We start from the raw sequence: 18967 nt of genomic DNA on the forward strand, positions 1-18967 counted from the left end.
TCATCGACTCTAAATAAATGGTGAGGACGTTCATAATTCACCGTCGCTGGTGAAAAATCCCGCTCTTCCTCTGCAGTGCAAACAGCACATGCAGTCGTGAGCGGCGGCGGCGGACGGACATTCATCACTCGCTTTGTTCCCGGGACGCCGGGGCCTCTCTCTATCACAGCAGCACACTTCAGTGAGCAAACCGTTATAGCTAAACACGCTCAAATAGGATTTGGCTGCCTGTCTTTCCACGGCAGGACAGTCGCGGAGACGTGCCGGCGTGTATCACTGCAGGCAGGGTCGTCCTCCCCACTCCTTATCCGTGTGGGCAGATAAATAGACACTTGAAAGCTCCCCACATAGCTGCATCTTAAAACCCGGGAACCATCACTTTCAGACACCAATTACTAGGTGGGCCTAGCTGGAGTTACAAAGAGCGTCTTTGTCCCGGAGGGTCATTTACCTAAACTAGAGCGCTGGGCGGCATTGGTGGTCCAAACAGCGTTTAACCGCTTACAGGATCCCCCTTTAACCGGGGTGGGTTCTGAGTGCCAAGGTTTCTCCGACCAAAAGGGTTTGAGTTTATAGTACAGATTGGAGCCTCGACGTGGAGGAAGGAAAGTGCTGCTGCCTGAAGAAGAATGTGAAAAGATTGTAATGAGGCGGCTGAACCGGTAGCGGGGGTTTAAAAAATGGAGGTCTGCTTAAGGCTGCACTTTCCCTCTCCTTGCACTCGCCGTTATAAATAAAGCCGGGACACACATGAGCAGGTATATTCGCGGACGGAAGACGGGCGACACGTCAGTGAGAAATGATGTCTGGCGGGCGACTTCCAAAAAGACTGCTCAAGCCATGCCTATGGGTTGGAATCTTGACCTACACCTTTATCAGTGGAACCTTTTCAACTTGAATAGATATTTTCTTTTTGCTAACAAATCACCTTCCAGCACTCACTCTTGTGGCATGAGGTACTTCCCACCTGGCCTAGCCTTGTTGAACTTGTCAAACAAAAAGGCACAAATGGTGCCTGACAAGAAATATTTTTGATTTATTGGTCACTACCAGAGTTTCAAAGGTTTGCGAAAAGCAGTCGCTATAATTCACCTTCATCTAGTATAAAGTGTGAAACACTCTTATATAAGTACAAAAGTTGTTTGACACATGGCCTGGACTCGGTTTAAAAAAGTGTTTTACACGACAAGGTCAAAGGGGCAAAGTACAATTCACCAATGTTTTCTATCGAATGCACGACAATTGTTCTATCAAACGCTGGGATAATTGATAACTTGGCTTCTGTAGTGGAGAAATCAAGCTTCTTTGGACATTATAAGGAGAAATTAAAAAAAAAAAATAGCTTTCACCCGCGGTGTGGCTAGCATTTACATTAGACAAATGCATTTTACACATTATATACTTTGACTGTTATAAGGGGCCGTCAGGCAGAGAGAATTTGAACAAACAACAAAAAATAAGGAATCAAAGGAAATTCTTAAATAAGCTTCGTATATCATTCAATTAAAATATGTATTTTCAATCATGTAAGGATTAAAAAAAAAAGAAGTACATTTCACATTGTTTTTAATTAAAAATAAAGTATATCAAACACATTATGCCATAAAATAAGTTCACAATATTTCATTTAATATAAATAAGCTACGATAGCGTATTCTAACTTACACAATATATACTTTATTGAGTATTGTTTTGATTGTTTAAACGCTTTGTGACCCTGGTCTGGAAAAGCGCTCTATAAATAAAAATTACTTACTTACTTACAATAGGTTTATCTGGAACCATGGTTACTCAGACACTCTAGCAAATGTATATTCAACACAAGGCTTGGACCAGAATCCATCAAAGTAACACAGAAAAAGAAACAGAAAAGCCTATTACAGGACGATTATGCTAATCATCTGTTCGACACACGGATGTGGGCAGTCCAAGAGTTTCCCTGCTGTTCTCACTGCGGAGAAATGTAGACTGAAGATTTTTCAGGCAGTGGAAAAAAGAAAATCTCCTCATAATATTGTGGTGGGGGGAGGGGGGGGGACATCCTGGATCCGAAACAACAACAAAAAACTCTTGGCTCAGCATGGGGCCGTCACGCCTCCGAGGGGCTGGGATGTCTTCTGGGATGCACATCAGCGCGATTAAAATAGACGGTTGCGAGCGCGGCGGCGATGTAATTAACGGCGGCGTGAATGGGTTATAGCTCGTGCTGCAAGAAGGGGGCGAGGGCCGGGGGGGTGTTGTGGGTGATGGTGGTGGTGGTGGGTCTTCTAATACTTCAAAGGCTACTTCACGTCACAACTACCACACGAGTGTATCACACCCACAGGATGATTCACTCTGGGAAACTGAATAACAGCCATCAATCCAGATTATCGGCGCGCGGGGGAGATGGATACACAAAATGGTTTGTGTTGGAGGAGCTGGAGGTGGTGTGTGTGTGTGATTGTGTGTGTGTGTGTGTGCGTGCACACATGACTGAGTTACATCAGTACTGGACGGGTCCGATACATCGAATGAGTCATGATGCCGAGGGAGGAAATCGGAGGAGGTCAATATTATGACCGACCATTGTTCTGTTTACATGCAACAAACCTATGCGACTTATTGAACGCAGGGATTGATTTTTGGGGTCTGCAGGACTTTCGTAACCACATGTTTTTGTTTCCATTAGGAAATCCCTTTGAAACCGAAACATGTTTGTCGAAATTATAAAACAGTCTCCAGCAAATTGTCTTAAATGGTCTGAAAAAAGTTGCAACCTGACGACACGGTTTCCCCTTTTTTCCAACAATGATTCCGCAACAAATTGACAAATATTGATCTTGCAATTTTTCCAACAAAAAATACTTGGAGATAATGATTTAGAGATAATGATCTAGTGTTTCTAGGGACAGTTAATGGACACGCGAGCGCAACTTGTAAACAGCGGGTCTACGGAAGAGATGATTGCAAACGTAAAAGTTTGGAATCGTTTTGGAAGAGCCAAAAACCTGACAAGGCATTGTCCACGACATTGAGAGATAGTAGGCATTAGTTCCTAGATGTGCTCTTTTGCCTTCTTCCTTCGGGGAGAGGCTGTGGAGCATCTATAGCAGGACCACCAGATAAGGTAACTTCAGTCCTAACAGCCGAAAAAAGAGACTCTAGCACCTCTGGGAGAATACCTAGGGGGTCCAAGGCCAAGCAGGAGACATGGTCTCTCAAAGTGCCTGCTTCCATGCATCTTCCCATCTGGATGCCAATAAGACACTCCAAGGGATGCGTCTGTGTGTCATTCTTAAAAAAAAAAAGGGAAAAAAACAGCCCAAGCAGCCCGTTTAATACATTGTTTTGTTTATTATTTGGTATTTTTGCCATCAAGCCTTTGTAAATTTGCTCCATTCATTCTCGCAACTGGTTAGCTAGCTCGCTAACAACAGGAAATGCGGTTATATTAGGAAATAGATCATAACTATTATTCTAGTCAGCAGCCCCATTCATCAACAATTCTTTGCAAGAGAAATTTGAAATGTGACTCACTCTTTCGAGCCTAGAGAGCTTCTCGTCCAGAACCGCTTCCCGCAGGTTTCCACCAACACCTGGAATACAAATTTTGAAAATTTCAAAACAGATTTCAATTACTTAATCATTTCTTTCATTTCAGAAAATGAAGCTGGCTTTGCTGTATCTGGTTTCAAATCCATTAGAAAAAGAAAAAGTAACTATAGCTACTGCTATTAAATTGAAGCACAACCGTTTCTGCCAGGACTCGTTGGCACAAACTTTGATTTAAAATAAGACATATTTTCTTGCCAATGGGAGGAAACGGATCCAAATGACAAAACTTTAATTTCTTCGTGAGCCAAGAATGTCTTTGATATTGACTTTAAATATCGCGCACATCACTCATCCTCGGAGTCAACATCTTCGATGGTCCAATGGTTTAGTAAAAAATCCAGACTCAAGAAAAGATTGGATGATAAAAAAAGACTCGGAAAAGTGCATCATAAAGCAAATTTACTATCGCACTGAAAATGCTGACTTCGGCTTTTTGTCCGCGAACTGTGACACACACAAGGTTGTTCAAATGGAGAAAGCAACTGTGCAAAGTTTGGTCAGGTGACACCAGCCCAGTCTCACGACTGTGTTTGAGCAGTGAGGTCACCGAACCACAGATTCTCACAGCGGGGGTGTGGATGTGACAGAACGCTGCAATGTTTAGAAGTCGTTCACAAGTCCTCCAACTGTTCCCGTGCGCAGGAGGAACGACAGGAAGGACCGAAGATGGAACTCAATACAATACTGACAATACCACAAAAGCTCCTGACGTACTTGGAAGGAAGCTCAAGCTGGCATTGGAAGTAAACATTTGAACTCCTGATTGTGATCCGTTTTTAGGGTTCCTGGACACGAGTCCTGAAAATTCCTTTTATTCCCTTTAGACCAGATAAAAATGGGTAACTTCTAAAACAATAGTAGTCTACATTTTCTTTAAGCTTTTAACAAATTGCGTTTACGCCGGTTGAATTAAAGGCAAAGGTCTAGTCCCAACTCCTAAATATTTATTTAGAGCAAAAAGGAATAGAAATAAATAAAAAATGAAGAAAAAAAACAACTTTAAAAAAGTTCAAGGATTTGCAGTCCGCATGTTTTTCCCATCCTTTAACCACCATTTCAGGTATCATTTCAAGTCGAACGATACCCTTCCCGTCCGTCCCAAACCACACCAATGGTTACGAGCAGTGGTTGGTGACCCAAGGATCAAGGTTGTGGGTACAACGAACGAAAGTAAGTTTTCCCTAAGCAGGGTGGCCTGGCTTTGGGTTAGAAGTGTGGCCCTGGATGCCTGGCAGAAGACAGACCATGTCTCTGAGCTGGCCTGAGAAGGCTTTTGGGAACACAGGTAGAGCAAATGGAGATAGTTGGCAAAAAGAGGAACTATCCGGGATTCCCTGCTGCCCCTGCGACCTTGTATAAGCACAAAAAACAACAATAAGGATACTTTTACCTTTACAGGATTAAGATTCAGTTTGTTCAGATTAAAACCTATAAGGAGACAACTTCTTTTGATACGTTATACCTTTCATAACAGCTGTGTTAGGTTGGAAGTGAACTACTGAAGCAATGCTAATAAGGAGTTTAAGGGGGTCCACCAGACCTGGAAATTAAATGTGCCATGGAAGAGGAAATTAAAGTGCCACCATGGTACTCGTCCATTTCCTCGACCCGACTTTCCCTAGCTTAAACTCTCCCTGGTTAGAATGAAAGTGGAATTTCGTTGTCACAACACAACCTGGAGTGTGTCTAGACAAGTTTTGAGCCGACGTTACGGAACACTAGTAGTTGTGGTGATTTGATTGAGGCGTTCTAAAAAGGGTTGAGACCCCGCAGAGCAACTATGCGAAACATGAGCTTCACCACCGTCGCGGTATCTGGTCATGCAGCGTTTAAAAAAAAAAAAAAAACAACCTCTGAGGAAAACAATCGAATCTATTAACGGAGCTCGACGTGGAACGACCGATCCATCAACAGTTGACCGGATGAGGGAAGTGTAGCAACACATCATCTAATCTGATTACACAGATGAATAGAGGAAGCCACAGTGGGTTTTTTTTTTTTTTTGTAACTGCACACAGATTCCCCACGGACTTATTAAATGTGACAGAGCCGCGTTAGCTCAGTGCTAGCAAACAAAAGGATTCCTGGATGTGGAGAGAGAAAAACAAAGCCATCCATCCAGGGAGGCCAGAGTCAAGGTGAAAGCCTGATTAATCTGCCGTCACGTCGGTAAAATTGCTGCCCGGTTGCGACCAGACATTAATTGTCTGCATGCAGAGCTGCTTTTTTTTTTGGCAATTACGTCCTTTAGGTTGGTTCAGAAGAGCAAAATAATTAAAGGTATCGCTCAGAAAGCTGTTCAACCAGGTAAGCGTGAGGGAATGCTGTAGTGAGGTGACAGGAGGGTGAAGACTCATTACTTCCTCAGAAAGTCTCAGAGGGATTCTCTGAAGAAAAGCTGGTCAGAGGTTTACGCCGGTAAAGGATAAGGGGGGTCTCAACCATATCTTCAAATATCGCTAGTGTCATATTAGCATTTTGTACGCTGCTATTTGTTAGAGACATAAAAATAGATGACGATATTGAGGCCATTTCCTATTGGGGCTACCAGGCTTGCCCAATTATTTTTGAAGGCGCACACCTGTATACCACCGACATCCCATGCCATTAAACACACTTAAGAAATAGCCTGAGGGGAAAAGCACTAGCTAACTGGGAAGCATCAATACTTTCAGTATAGAAGGGGGAAAATGCTGCTTTAAATCTCCGTGGGGTAACCAGTGTGGACCCCTTAAGCAGGAACTATGGTGCTATGATCCATGCAGGGGTTTTTTGATTAAGTGTCTGTTTTTTTGTTTTTTTATACAGGTAATTTATCAGAGACTTAAGGTAGAGCTTTTGCTTCTCAACAAAGGTGTAATTATATGAATTATACAGTATAAAGTTTCATTACGTTTCAATTGATAGAAGATTAGGTTGACGGTCCAAACTAACCATACTCCAGCTAAGGAACAGTTTGGAACTCTTGAGAAGATTAATTTGAAAATGCAAAAATTTGGGAATTATTCTTTTCTTTTCTTTTCAACCGGCATGTTTGTTTTGCTAGTTTATCCTTGGCCTTGTGTTCGTAGCAGAGGGAAAAGATTGGATCAAGGCTGGCCTGAAAAGTCAAGGGATTGGGAAAGCCTGACGTAAGCTGGTTATATCGGACCAGCAATGAATTCTGTTGTGGCAGAGGAGGATCATGAGGTTACTGGAGCAAATCCCAGCTGACTCTGGTCCAGAAGGAAGAGTATCATCTGGGCCAGTGGTAGCAGAAGGGAGTGTGTTAACCGAGCTTTAGGATGAAACTGTACAACGATCAATCTGTAACTGGACACAAATGTATCAATTTTGACATTTGAAAGACATTGAAGTGAGAGCTAATCATGCTCAGTGGTGGTTTCAGTTTCATATTCAAAAAGGCTAAATATGCCATTTATCCCTTGCAAACTAATCTGGTTAAGCACCTTGACTACACAACATCACGACAAAATGATACACATCAACCATTTGCGGTCATTGATTCTGGCGCTTGTTCAAGCGCCCGCCGCACTTCCTGTCCAATTACAAATCAGACCAGCCTCAGAGTTTATCAATTCATGCAGTCGCTCGGGCCGCCATAAGTCAGCTGGGTGTTGCGTAACAGCGGCCCGGGTTGGTTAAGTCGCGGTACGTGCCAGAAGGAAAACCCACATAAGTGTCTTGCTGCATGATTTACTGGCCTGCTCCAGCTGTTTCTGTATGCGCCCTTTATCATGCCACACGCTCAGGCCCAGACAAGTCACATGACATTTAAAGAAGCAACACTAGGCGCCCCGTCTTCCACAACAGTCTAGTGACATTTCTACAGGACATCGTGAACTTCATTATCAATCCTAGGACATAAAAGCCTCTAATCCAGTTTCTCTCAGGCCTCATGATAGGCTGAGCTTTTCATAGATCCCGTCATACTATCACTTCACAATATGTCTGAGTGAAAGTCATTTGATGGAAAAGGCAGCATCACTGAATTAAGGAGACATTTCTGGATATTAAAAGGTATGTCACTAGTCTCTCTGGATGCCTGGTTAGATTAAAACTATTACCACTCTAGGCGAAATAAACAGTCCAGGCTTTTAGGGATTTTTTTTTACTTTTAGCAAAAATACAAAAGGACTAGAGAAAAGTAAGTATTTAATAAACAGTCTCCTTAATCCGTCCCTTTTACTAACTTTTTGGTACATCTTAAAATTAGTTGGAGCTAAAAGTTTTCTCGGATTTAGAGTCAAACCTTGCAAGATTTTGAGGTTGCAACATATCCATTCAAAGTTACCTTTCAAATAAGGCGTTCAAAATGCTTGAGATACAATAAAGCAACCGCACACCCTCATTAATCAGAATAAAAACTAAAATACTTTTCAGAATGACTCACAGAAACGCACCAAGTAATTATTTGACATGTTTGAACAAGGGTTTTTTGGTCTGAGTTAATGGAAAAGTTTGGAGGTCCAACTGCAGCTTTTGAATTATTGAAAATTATTGAGATTTAAAATAAGGGGAATTATGGTAATTGATTCAGCATAATGAGTTTTCAAGTTTTTAAAAAAGTTCACGCAGTTAACACGGTGCATACTAAGTTCACACGATAGAAATGTTACAATCCAATATCATTTTCCATCTAAGGTGTCATCTATGTATACAGCAGCATCATTACCACAACAATAATTATATGTACGTTAAAGTATTTATAGTCCGTATAGCCCTAAAGTTTGGATGTCATTGATGGTTGACATTTTTATTTAATAGTTTGGTCCAAATTATCGCATTAAATTGAGCAAGTTGAGTGATCAGATTTTTTAAAAGTTATATCACGATTAACAAGACTGCGTCACAGAATGACGTTAAAACGAAAGAACACTACAATCCACTGATGTTGGCAAAAACATCAACGCTCAAAAAAGTATTGATACTAAAAATTTTGTATTCACATCCAATTCTCTTTTTTAAAAGTATCGATACCACCGATGGAACATAGCCAAGGAAAGAAACACTTGGGCTTTTTGCCTCACATTTAGATGCGCAAAACATTCAACCTTATAATATTGTTCCAATTGTTATTTATTTTATTTATTCTTTGCACTTCCTTAGAACTTAAACTTGTTATCATAGTTTCTTTTGCACTACTAATGTTATTGTTGTCCTGTTAATCGTTACGTTATAACAGGTTATAATTGCATTTGTCTTGATAATAAGAATATTTCTTTCAAAATATAGATACTTTTATTTTTAAACTTGTTGTATCTAAAATTATCGGTATCAGTTGAACATCGTATTTATCGTGATAAACCTTCAATCTACTACAATTTTCTCTTGAATTGTGGAAGTTGCAACAAAAAGTTTGGTCCAAAATGTGGACATCACACAACAAACACCCACTTTTAAATAGTATCTAATAATAACTGTACCTTTATGCCTTTGCTCGAATTCCTGTTGCGGAATCTATAACTGCTTTTTCCACACGAGCCCCCTCAGTGATCGATAAGGACCGATTGGTCAATCAATTTTTCCCACCAGCATCAATATCCCCGTCTACATCCCGGCATGACAAAACCCAGGCAGCGACGCAGATCATCTCCCTCGCCTAGGAGCAAACAAAACTCGGAGCTCATCAGCATTCAAGGCAGGAGAGATTTTCACCTCCACATGGCAACACCTCACTCTAAAAAGAGAGAGAAGTTCTGCAGAGATTTGCACAGCAAAGACACTGAAGAAGAAAAAAGGCAAATATTTGATGATGGCTCACCTTCAGCAGCTGTCGCCTGAGTCTACCTGCAGGCTTCATAAACCCAGCAGCCGATAATGCAACAATGAAAGACAGGAAGTGGACCGGAAGAGAGGAGAGGCAGGGAGAGTGGCCATGTTTGTTATTAACCGGCTCTATCTTGCCCTTTGCACCTGCAACAACGGTTGAAAGCTGAATCCGCCGGCGTGTGATCACGGACGCAGTTGCACTGCTGAAGATTAAAAATTAATTAGGTTGGATAGTGAGGTACTTCCTCCTCAAACTTTTTGAAGAAGTCATCAGATTTTAAAGGAGAGGAAGCAGCACAGAGGTTTCATTCTTTCCTCGCTTTTTATTTTTCCAGGAGTGGAGCAGGAACTCGGGGGGGCTGGAAATTAATTCCCAAGTTCCAAAACGAAGGATGTGGAGTCCAAGAGACAAACGTGCCTCAGACATAATAAACTCACTGTTATAAAATAGCAACTCTTAAAAATGTGAATTTTGGATTTGAATTGGAAAGATGCTAGGCTACCAGAGGTACATTAGGGGTGGGAGAAAATATTCATACAGTGATATATGACATTATTTTTTAATAATACAGTATCGATATTCAACAACACTACAGAATTGTTTTTATTTATATAATGTCGTCTGCAGCTAAAGGAACAAGGAAATCCTGTAAAAGTCCAAGCGATAACTGAGGATGAGAGGATACACTAGACTCCAGAAGCTTTTAAAGCTGATGTTTGGACATGTTTTGGTTTCAAAACAAATTAAAGCAGTTACGACTTTGTCAAAAGTCATGTGGTCTGTTAATTCTGCAACACCAGAGTCAAGTTCTCGACAATACTACAAATTGATCGTTGCCCTTGTACCGTGATACATAACGTATCACAATATTCTTGCTAATTGACATCCCTACATCATATATTCTTAGATCTGAACGATAGACAGTAAACCACCAGCAACATTCGATTGGGACAAAACAGAAGTTCAGCTCCTGGTCTGATAACAATCAGGACACGACCTTGAACATGATCGGTTTAACCCGTATAACAACATTGTGCTGACAAAGTGTTTTTGTTTTATTTTGCCAGTGTTCCAGTTCCACCACCCGGGGCTTTGCGTTGCGGAGAAAAAAGTTGCTCCTGGAAGCAACAGAGCAAGGAATGAGGACGAGCTGAACCAACCTGTCTCTGCACCGAGCTCCGCTCAGGCCAAGCCCTCACACATTCCTGCCTCCTTCTCAGATTTCCCTGCGCAGCAGAAATAACAGAAGAAAAATATGTGTTTTTTTCCCCCCGTCTCTTCTTTTTCCTCCAACGCCAGCCTGCACAGACTCGGCGTGCAGCTCAGGCCAGCAAATGTTTTGATGTTTATGATGTCTGCTACTGACTGAGTTGCAGGTTTCAAAGCAGAGGCAGGGACTGGCAGACAAGTCCGGACGAGGCCGGGAACAACATCACTGCGGAAGGCCGTAGGCAGCCCCGTGTTTAGAGAATGTATTTTCCCCGAGTGTTGATCTTCTCGAAGCTTCAGAATTTAACATTTCAGTGGGATTTAAGTGATTCGACCATGTCAGTTTTTTTTCGAGTAAAACATACCTGCAAACGTTCCCGCAACGCACGTTCTTGTCGTAACTTACATCCGATTTTCGGTCAAAACCATTTTAATTCTTAATGTAACTTGACAGAAATGCTACAATCCATGTGCCGTTCATTAACGCAGTGGTCTTGTTGCATCGTTGTTTACACATTCAGTCATTTTTCTTTATCATTTCCTGAAAATTCTAACTGTAGCATGTTAGCATTGGCATATACAAACACCTATTAAGGACAGCAGATAACGTTGGAACACATTGCAAATAGGACTTGTTGGTTTTCTAACCATACCACAGACAGTTTCGTTAAGTAAAGTTAGCATTGCTTCTGGTTCTTTAGGTCGTTCTCCCTACAGGCACAGATCCAGACGGTCTAAAGTCCATCTGTTGTTTGTCAAAAGATAACAGGCTCGACAACGCGTGCTAATGTGGGATACAACCCTAGCATTTCTGGTGGGATGGTGTTTATATTTTGAATCTTTGAAACACGAAAACCCTTGGAACATCCTTTTAAATTTTACATTCATGTTGGTTTCTTCATTTCTTGTATCCCGAGTTGCCTCGGGCAAAATATGGCACCCCTGCTGGTTTTCCTGAAACGTATCACTAGAGAGGTCGGAGATATTTTGTGTTCACATCTTTTATTTTTGAACAAAATGGACTTTAAGTGTCAGGGTTAGTGTTGCTAAATGTGTGGGACAACAAGAGTCTTAGACCCAACAAGCCGTGTCTCCAATTATCCAAGTTTATTTGTCCATTTCGTAGGGATCTTTTTCCAGAATTCCAGCTGTCTCTTTTTTTCCGTGATGACGGTAAAGGCGGGGAATTTCTGTGGGTTTTTCTTGAGAGAAACCAGTCACCACCATGTTGCTTTAGCTCCTATAACAGGCTGACCGTGATGCGAAGACCAACCTGTCAGTCAAGACGCAGTCGAAAAAAACCGCCTCGCTTTTCTGTGAGCCCTGTGACGGTAGCGACATTTTTGCGAGGTCAAACTTCAGGGAAAACTTCAGCAGGCAGGTGGGGTGTGGGGGGGGGGTAGTTCTTTGTGCGAGCACATTTACTCTTGACAGGGGATTACATCACAGCTATTGTAGTGCCAGAGCCCTCTGCTTTCCTCTATAGTCCGGCGTACAGTGGCCAGTGGATTCGGCACAAAAGAGAATTCCAGCAGTTAAGCAGACAGGAAGTTCCGACCTGGTGTCACACACCACTGCGGTCGCCGTACAGCCGATGACGCGAGGTTTACATCATCACATTCTCCTGCGTTTTCGCTGCCCGGAAGAATCGGCTTCAATAAGGAAAAGTTGGGATTTTATAATGAGTTCCAAAGTAAATTTACTACGCATCCGTTTTACTCTGGCAGCGCTCCACGCATTTTTCCAGTCGGCTAAAATTAGCACCGTTACCTTGGTTTGTTTACATCCCGGGATTAGCAGTCATAAAAAAGGCGCAGAGACTGAAAGTAAATACGCTTGATGGCTTCTCTGGAGACAAAAGCTAAATATGGCGAACGAAAAGTACTTTTGTAGATCCGGAGTTAACCGCAGACGTGAGCGAGAGATTTTGGAAAAGCGATGTGGCTGGTAACTAGGCCACTTCACCATCATCATCGTCATCATCACCTTCATCATCATCAAGTGACCAAGACTGACTAACAGCTTCCTCGAACATGTTACGGCTCGGGTCGCCGACAAGAGGTCACGTTGGAACTTCATGACTCGCACGCAAACGACCGCCGTTAGCCTCAACACCGACCTCGCCGCTTTTGCAACAGTTCATCCGGGGCCACGTCATCCGGGGCCACGTCATCCGGGGCCACGTCATCCGGGGCCACGTCATCCGCTCTCTCGCCGCACAACCGGCAGTGTTGATGCTGAGGGAGCTTCGACACATCGTCACCGCGGCGGTGGGACAGAATATGCTGCAATGCTAGGCTTGATATCATTGAGCGTGTCGACCTTACATACACCGACTGCCTTGTACTTTGTAACCATCGTTGGCAGTGGCCGGTGTAGGTACAATTTAATGTCTCTTTAAAATATTTTTTATGGGTTAAAGAAACGTCAACAGAACGTTGACGTGATACTTTTTACCACACATAAAACATTTATATTGACAAAAACACAATCTTCGTCAACATAATCACTTTCTGTTCGTTCATTTCCTGGTCTGACGATCATGTGACTTTGACACCAACAGGAAGTGCTGGCGCTACATGTGACAAAGCCGCTGATTGGCTGAAGCTGTTTTACTTATAATAATAATAATAATAACGCACAACTGTACAATGCGATACAAACATTCGAGTTCAAAAATAATTCGCTCATGTACATTTAATAATCGATTTAAATCGGGGGTAAAAAATCGAATTGAAAACGAAATAATTACTGAGGTGTTTATGATTCGAACTAGGAGGTAGAATGAGTTATAGAAAGGGGAATATTCTAACATTTTTGTTATTTTTAAAGCGAATTATTCCGGAACTCGAATTTTTGTATTGCATTGTACAGTTGTGCGTTATTATTATTATTAGTACCGTTGGTATCAACGTCATATGTATCGTCAGACCAGGAAATGAAAGCAGGGAAAGTGATTATGTTGACGAAGATCATTTTTTTGGCAATAAAAATATTTTATGTGTGGTAAAAACTATCATGTAAACGTTCTGTTGACGTTTCTTTAACCCATAAAAAATATTTTTAAGAGACGTTCGCATATGCAGCGTGTGACGTCATCACGTAGGAAGTGGGGGGACCGATATTGTAGGGGGGACCGAAATATGATCAGAGAAAGGGAATGAATAACTACCATCTACGTTGGCCCTTCAGAAGGGTAGCATTATTGTTATGAGCTTCGGTCAAAGCATTAGAACGGCAGTAAAAATGACAACAATGACTCTGCTAACCTTTCCAGGGTGTCCACTAGAAATCAAACAAAAATAAGTTACAGTAAAGAAAAAGAACGTTTATAGTAGGTGTATTTTGGCAAGAATCTGGCGATACAAGGAGCAGCGATACAATATATTGTGATACTGTAGGAACAATGATACAAGTGTTGTATTGTCGAGTACTTGACTCGGGTGTTGCAGAATTCACAGACCACATGACTCTTGATGAAGACATAACTGTTTTAATTAGTTTCAACCAAAAAAAGCACACTCTGATCCTCAGTCGTCGCCAAGTCTCTCTGAATTCCATTGTTCCTTTAGCTGCGACATAATAACTGCTGAGGTTGTGTTGCAACACAAAAATGAACAAAAATCTAATACTTTTATATTAATCTCAATTTATTGAATTATAATCCAATGATTTGAAAGCAAAATAATCAATACAGTGCTCTTGTACATCAATCCAGTATCTGAAAAGAAATTACGATTATAATATACTTATATATTTTTCACACCCCTAGTTCAAAGCGTAGATTCGACCTTGAAGAAGTGCCTAAAGGGAAAGTTCAACACTAAGGCCACACTGAAGTTGACCAGTATTTAAGAAAGTATTTCAACACACTCTTCTGATTCGTCCAACTTTCATACGTAAACTGTCCTGTCAGCACATAAACATGAAGTCATCCATCACTTTGAACTCCACGATAACCTTCTTTACGTATAATTTCAGCGTCTGATGACGGCCAGTTAGCGTAATTGCAGGCCGCACATTCCGGGGTGGCAAATTAGAACGCAGCACAAAGCCCTCCTTGTTTTTCTTTGCTTTTCATCATCTCCCCCTGCTCCGACGCTCCGATGACAATAGAAACATACGCTTAACTTAGCAACAGGAACCGTCCCCGCGTGAATGTGCGCGGGGAAACAACGTGGCGATTGTTGCTGATGCAAAGAGCCAAAATAGAATAGCGAGTCCTTCAGGAGGACGTTGAAATCGTGTTGATGCAGGAAGTTAGAAACCTGCAGGGGAGTCAGATCCTCCACCCAATAAACCAAAGTCACAGTCACTCGTGATCTAGAGGTTTGAAGTCTTGCTCAAGGGCACTTGACAAAAGAAGGAAGCATCTATTAGCCTCACTCCAACAGTTGGGCTACTTAGAAACAAAAATAAACAAATACCATTTAATTAAAAACAATCTGCAACATAATAAGAATTCAATGGGAGGAGAACAAGGGACAAATCCAAATTTGAAACATCATCTTTTTCCTCACATTCTGCCTTAAATTTTGTAATAATTTCAGCCTTTTTTTTTACATTTTGATAAATAGGGGTCAAGAAAAACAAAGAAGCTTTGTCAACGCATTTAATTTGTTTATATTTTATTTATATTTTTGTTCAAATTACACATTTACAATTTTTTATTATTTCTCATCCACTGTTTAATTTTGAAGAGAATATTTTTGCAACCAGCTGTTTAGTCTCCGATGTGGAGGACACTTTTTTAAATCCTTTTTCAAATCAAAATTTTACACGAAAGGAAAAGTTGTTTTTTTTGAAGAAGTCATCAGATTTTAAAGGAGAGGAAGCAGCACAGAGGTTTACAAAATTTTACATGAAAGGAAAACTTATTTGGCAACATTAAATGTTCAAAGTGACTTCACGTTTATTCTGTTTCTACAATAACATGTTTTGTGCTCTTCACTGATGTTGTTTCACTGTTTCGTTTTAATATTATTTCAAGGCTAATTATTTTTCTATAATGATTTCAATAATGCTATTTTCAATCTTTTTTTATTTTTCAACTATAAAAAAGTAGCACGTTTAAAACAATTTTCATAGCCAGAAACTAGACCATAGAGTCTTGCTCATAGACAATTTAGCAATCTAGACGTGATCTAGCGGCACTAACAGCGCCGTTACCTCCATCCAAATGTAATTGGAATCATCAGGCTCCACTTTACTCGTTAGAGGTAATTCTAGGGTTCTTTGTCTTAAATCTCCAAGGAAACCTGGAATTAAGGATAATCTCTTGGTTTACGACGTCCTCACTCCCACTCACGTTTAAATGTGCCACCTAACACGCCCGCTCATACATCTTTCATTCCCCCAACCACGCCGGCCCCCTGTTGTTTGAGAAACACTTTTAAAAGCAGCGCTGCTTCTGCGACTCCGGCGCTCGTGCCGGTTTTGATGTGGCACCATGTTGATATCGGCGCACGACAGCGACTTCTGATGTGTTCCGCAGCTTAGCATAGTGAAGTGCTGAATGAATGTTTTTTTCCAGAAAACTTTAAATCATCTGCTTCTCACTCCACTGCTGTGGCAGGAGAAGTACCGACGGTAGCTCATGCCGACTTCGCTTGAATATCTTTAACTTCACCTTTTTTAACTGAGATGTTGCCGAAGCACAGACCTGGACAGAGGTAAAGGAAGTATTCATAAAAGTGGGATCAGAGGGGCAGACGAAGAGATATTCTTCCTGGCGGTGGAAACACAGTGCCAAAGGCACAAAGATGCCGAATAAACGGCAGCATCGACATAAAGCACCGACAGAAGTTCACCTAAGGAATGCAAGACGGGCAGATGTGAAGGAGGTGCTGAAAAAAGATGCTACAGCTCCATCAATCGTACTCATGCGAGAATTGTCGGCGCACCGAAGATAGAATACCGTCATAGATGATGTGTGGCACCGCCATGGTTTAGGTGCAGTGAGAGATATGGCCCTATGGAGTGCCCTCATAGATGTGGCGCCGACATATTTGAAGCAGTGCCATGGATTTGGTGCAGACAAATAAGAAATGTTTTCAGAAATGTGGTGCCGACATATATAAAGTAGTGTCATAAATGTGGTGCCAACATATATAAAGTGGTGTCACAATCATGGTGCCAACATATACAAAGTTTTGTCATAAATGTTGTGCCGACATATACAAAGTTCTGTTATAAATGTTGTGCCGACAAAAATAAAGTGGTGTCATAGATGTGATGCCTACATATACAAAGTCTTGTCATGAATGTTGTGCTGACATATATAAAGTGGTGTCATAAATGTGGTGCCGCAATATATAAAGTGGTATCATAAACGTGGTGCCGACATATACAAAGTTCTGTTATAAATGTCTGTCACCACGTTTATTATACCACTTTATATATGTTTGAACCACATTTATGACACTACTTTATATATAGGTCGGCACCACATTTCTGAAAACATTTCTTATTTGTCTGCACCAAATCCATGACACTGCTTCAAACGTTAATAAAGTGGTGTCATAGATATGATGCCTACATATATAAAAGTTCTGTCATAAATGTTGTGCCGACATATATAAAGTGGTGTCATAAATGTGGTACTGACATAAATAAGGTTCTGTCATAAATGTTATGCGGACATATATAAAGTGGTTTCATAAATATGGTGCTGGCATATAAAAAGTGCTGCCACAAATGTGGTGCCAACATATATAAAGTGGTGTCATAAATGTGATGCCGGCATATATAATGTAGCGCCATGAAGCTGGACTCACTGGTGACAGTTGCTGAGAGGAGATCATTGAATAAACTACTGTCCATCATGGATGCTGACAGTCATCCTCTGAACACTGTCATCAGTGAGCAGAGAAGCAGAATGAGTGCATGAATGCTCCTACCCAGGTGCAAAACAAATAGACTCAAGGACTCATTTATTCCTCGTTGTAAATTGTACAATTCTGAGTTCGGGGGCAGGAGTGGAGTGAAAGTATCTGGATGTTCTGTTCTATGTTAGTCTATGTATCCTTTGTCTTTGTTTTTTTTCTTTGTTCTATGTTCTTTATCTTTATCTTTAGACTGAGATTGTGTCATCTTGTTCTTTCTCTGTGTTTCTCTTTGTTCTTGTTCTTATTTTATTTTGATTTATTTTATTTTTTTATGAAAAATTGCTGTATTTTCTGTGGCTATTGGAAAAAAACAATTTCAATAAAGTTTTACCTTACCTTACCTTAACATATATAAAGGGCTGTCATAAATGTGGTGCTAGCATATATCAAGTGGTGTCATAAATGTGATGCCAACATGTATAAAGGGCTGTCATAAATGTGGTGCTGACATATATAAGGTTCTGTCAAAAATGTGATGCCGACATATATAATATAGTGCCATAAATGTGGTGCCGGCATATATAAAGTGGTGTCATACATCTGGTGCTGACGTATATATGGTTCTCTCATTAATGTATTGCTTTATGCTGTTATAAATGTGATGCAAATATATATAAAGTTGTGTAATAAATGTGATGCCAACATATATAAAGTGGTGTCATAAATGTGGTGCTGACATATATAAGCTTCTGTCATAAATGTGATGCGGGACATATATAAAGTGGTGTAATAAATGTGATGCCAACATATATAAAGTGGTGTCATAAATGTGGTGCTGACATATATAAGCTTCTGTCATAAATGTGATGCGGGACATATATAAAGTGGTGTAATAAATGTGATGCCAACATATATAAAGTGGTGTCAAAAATGTGGTGCTGACATATATAAGCTTCTGTCATAAATGTGATGCGGGACATATATAAAGTGGTGTAATAAATGTGATGCCAACATATATAAAGTGGTGTCATAAATGTGGTGCTGACATATATAAGCTTCTGTCATAAATGTGATGCGGGACATATATAAAGTGCTGCCATCGAGGTGGTGTTGACTTACATAAGGCACCATCATAGATGTGGTGAGGAGGTACATGAATTGCTGTCAAAGATGTAAAGCGAACATGTTTAAGGGACTTAATAAATGCGATACCAACATGTATGAAGCGCAGCTCAAAAAGCCTCCATACATGTACAACATTTATAGATGCCAACACGTAGATTGAGTCCAGAAATAGAAGATAAACCGCATAGACATAAAAGCCTACATAGAGCCGACATAAATGAAGCGCTAACGTATAGTCAGTAGCTTCATATGTTCACTGCATTATATAAAGCAGTAACTTACACAAACCAACATTAAGACGAAACAACTCAACAACAACAATTCATGGAGTAATTGCCTACATAAAGTGGTGAAAATATTGAAAGCACACAAGAATAAAAGTACACAAATAAAAGTCACATAGATAAGTGAAAAGACATGTGCTAGCATGAAATGA

At 40.8% G+C, this 18967-nt stretch overlaps 1 protein-coding gene across 1 annotated transcript in view; it reads right to left on the reverse strand.

Moving 5' to 3' along the window:
* Positions 1 to 18967, reverse strand: part of LOC148060559 (signal-induced proliferation-associated 1-like protein 1) — a 40415-nt gene that overhangs the window by 18876 nt on the left and 2572 nt on the right. Inside the window, exon 2 of the mRNA XM_087779417.1 lies at positions 3520 to 3578. The gene's annotated coding sequence lies outside the window, so the exon portion shown is untranslated. The remainder of the gene's footprint in view (positions 1 to 3519; positions 3579 to 18967) is intronic.

This window comes from Callionymus lyra, chromosome 18 (assembly GCF_982586985.1).
Source record: "Callionymus lyra chromosome 18, fCalLyr1.hap1.1, whole genome shotgun sequence".
NCBI classification, from domain to species: Eukaryota; Metazoa; Chordata; class Actinopteri; order Syngnathiformes; family Callionymidae; genus Callionymus; species Callionymus lyra.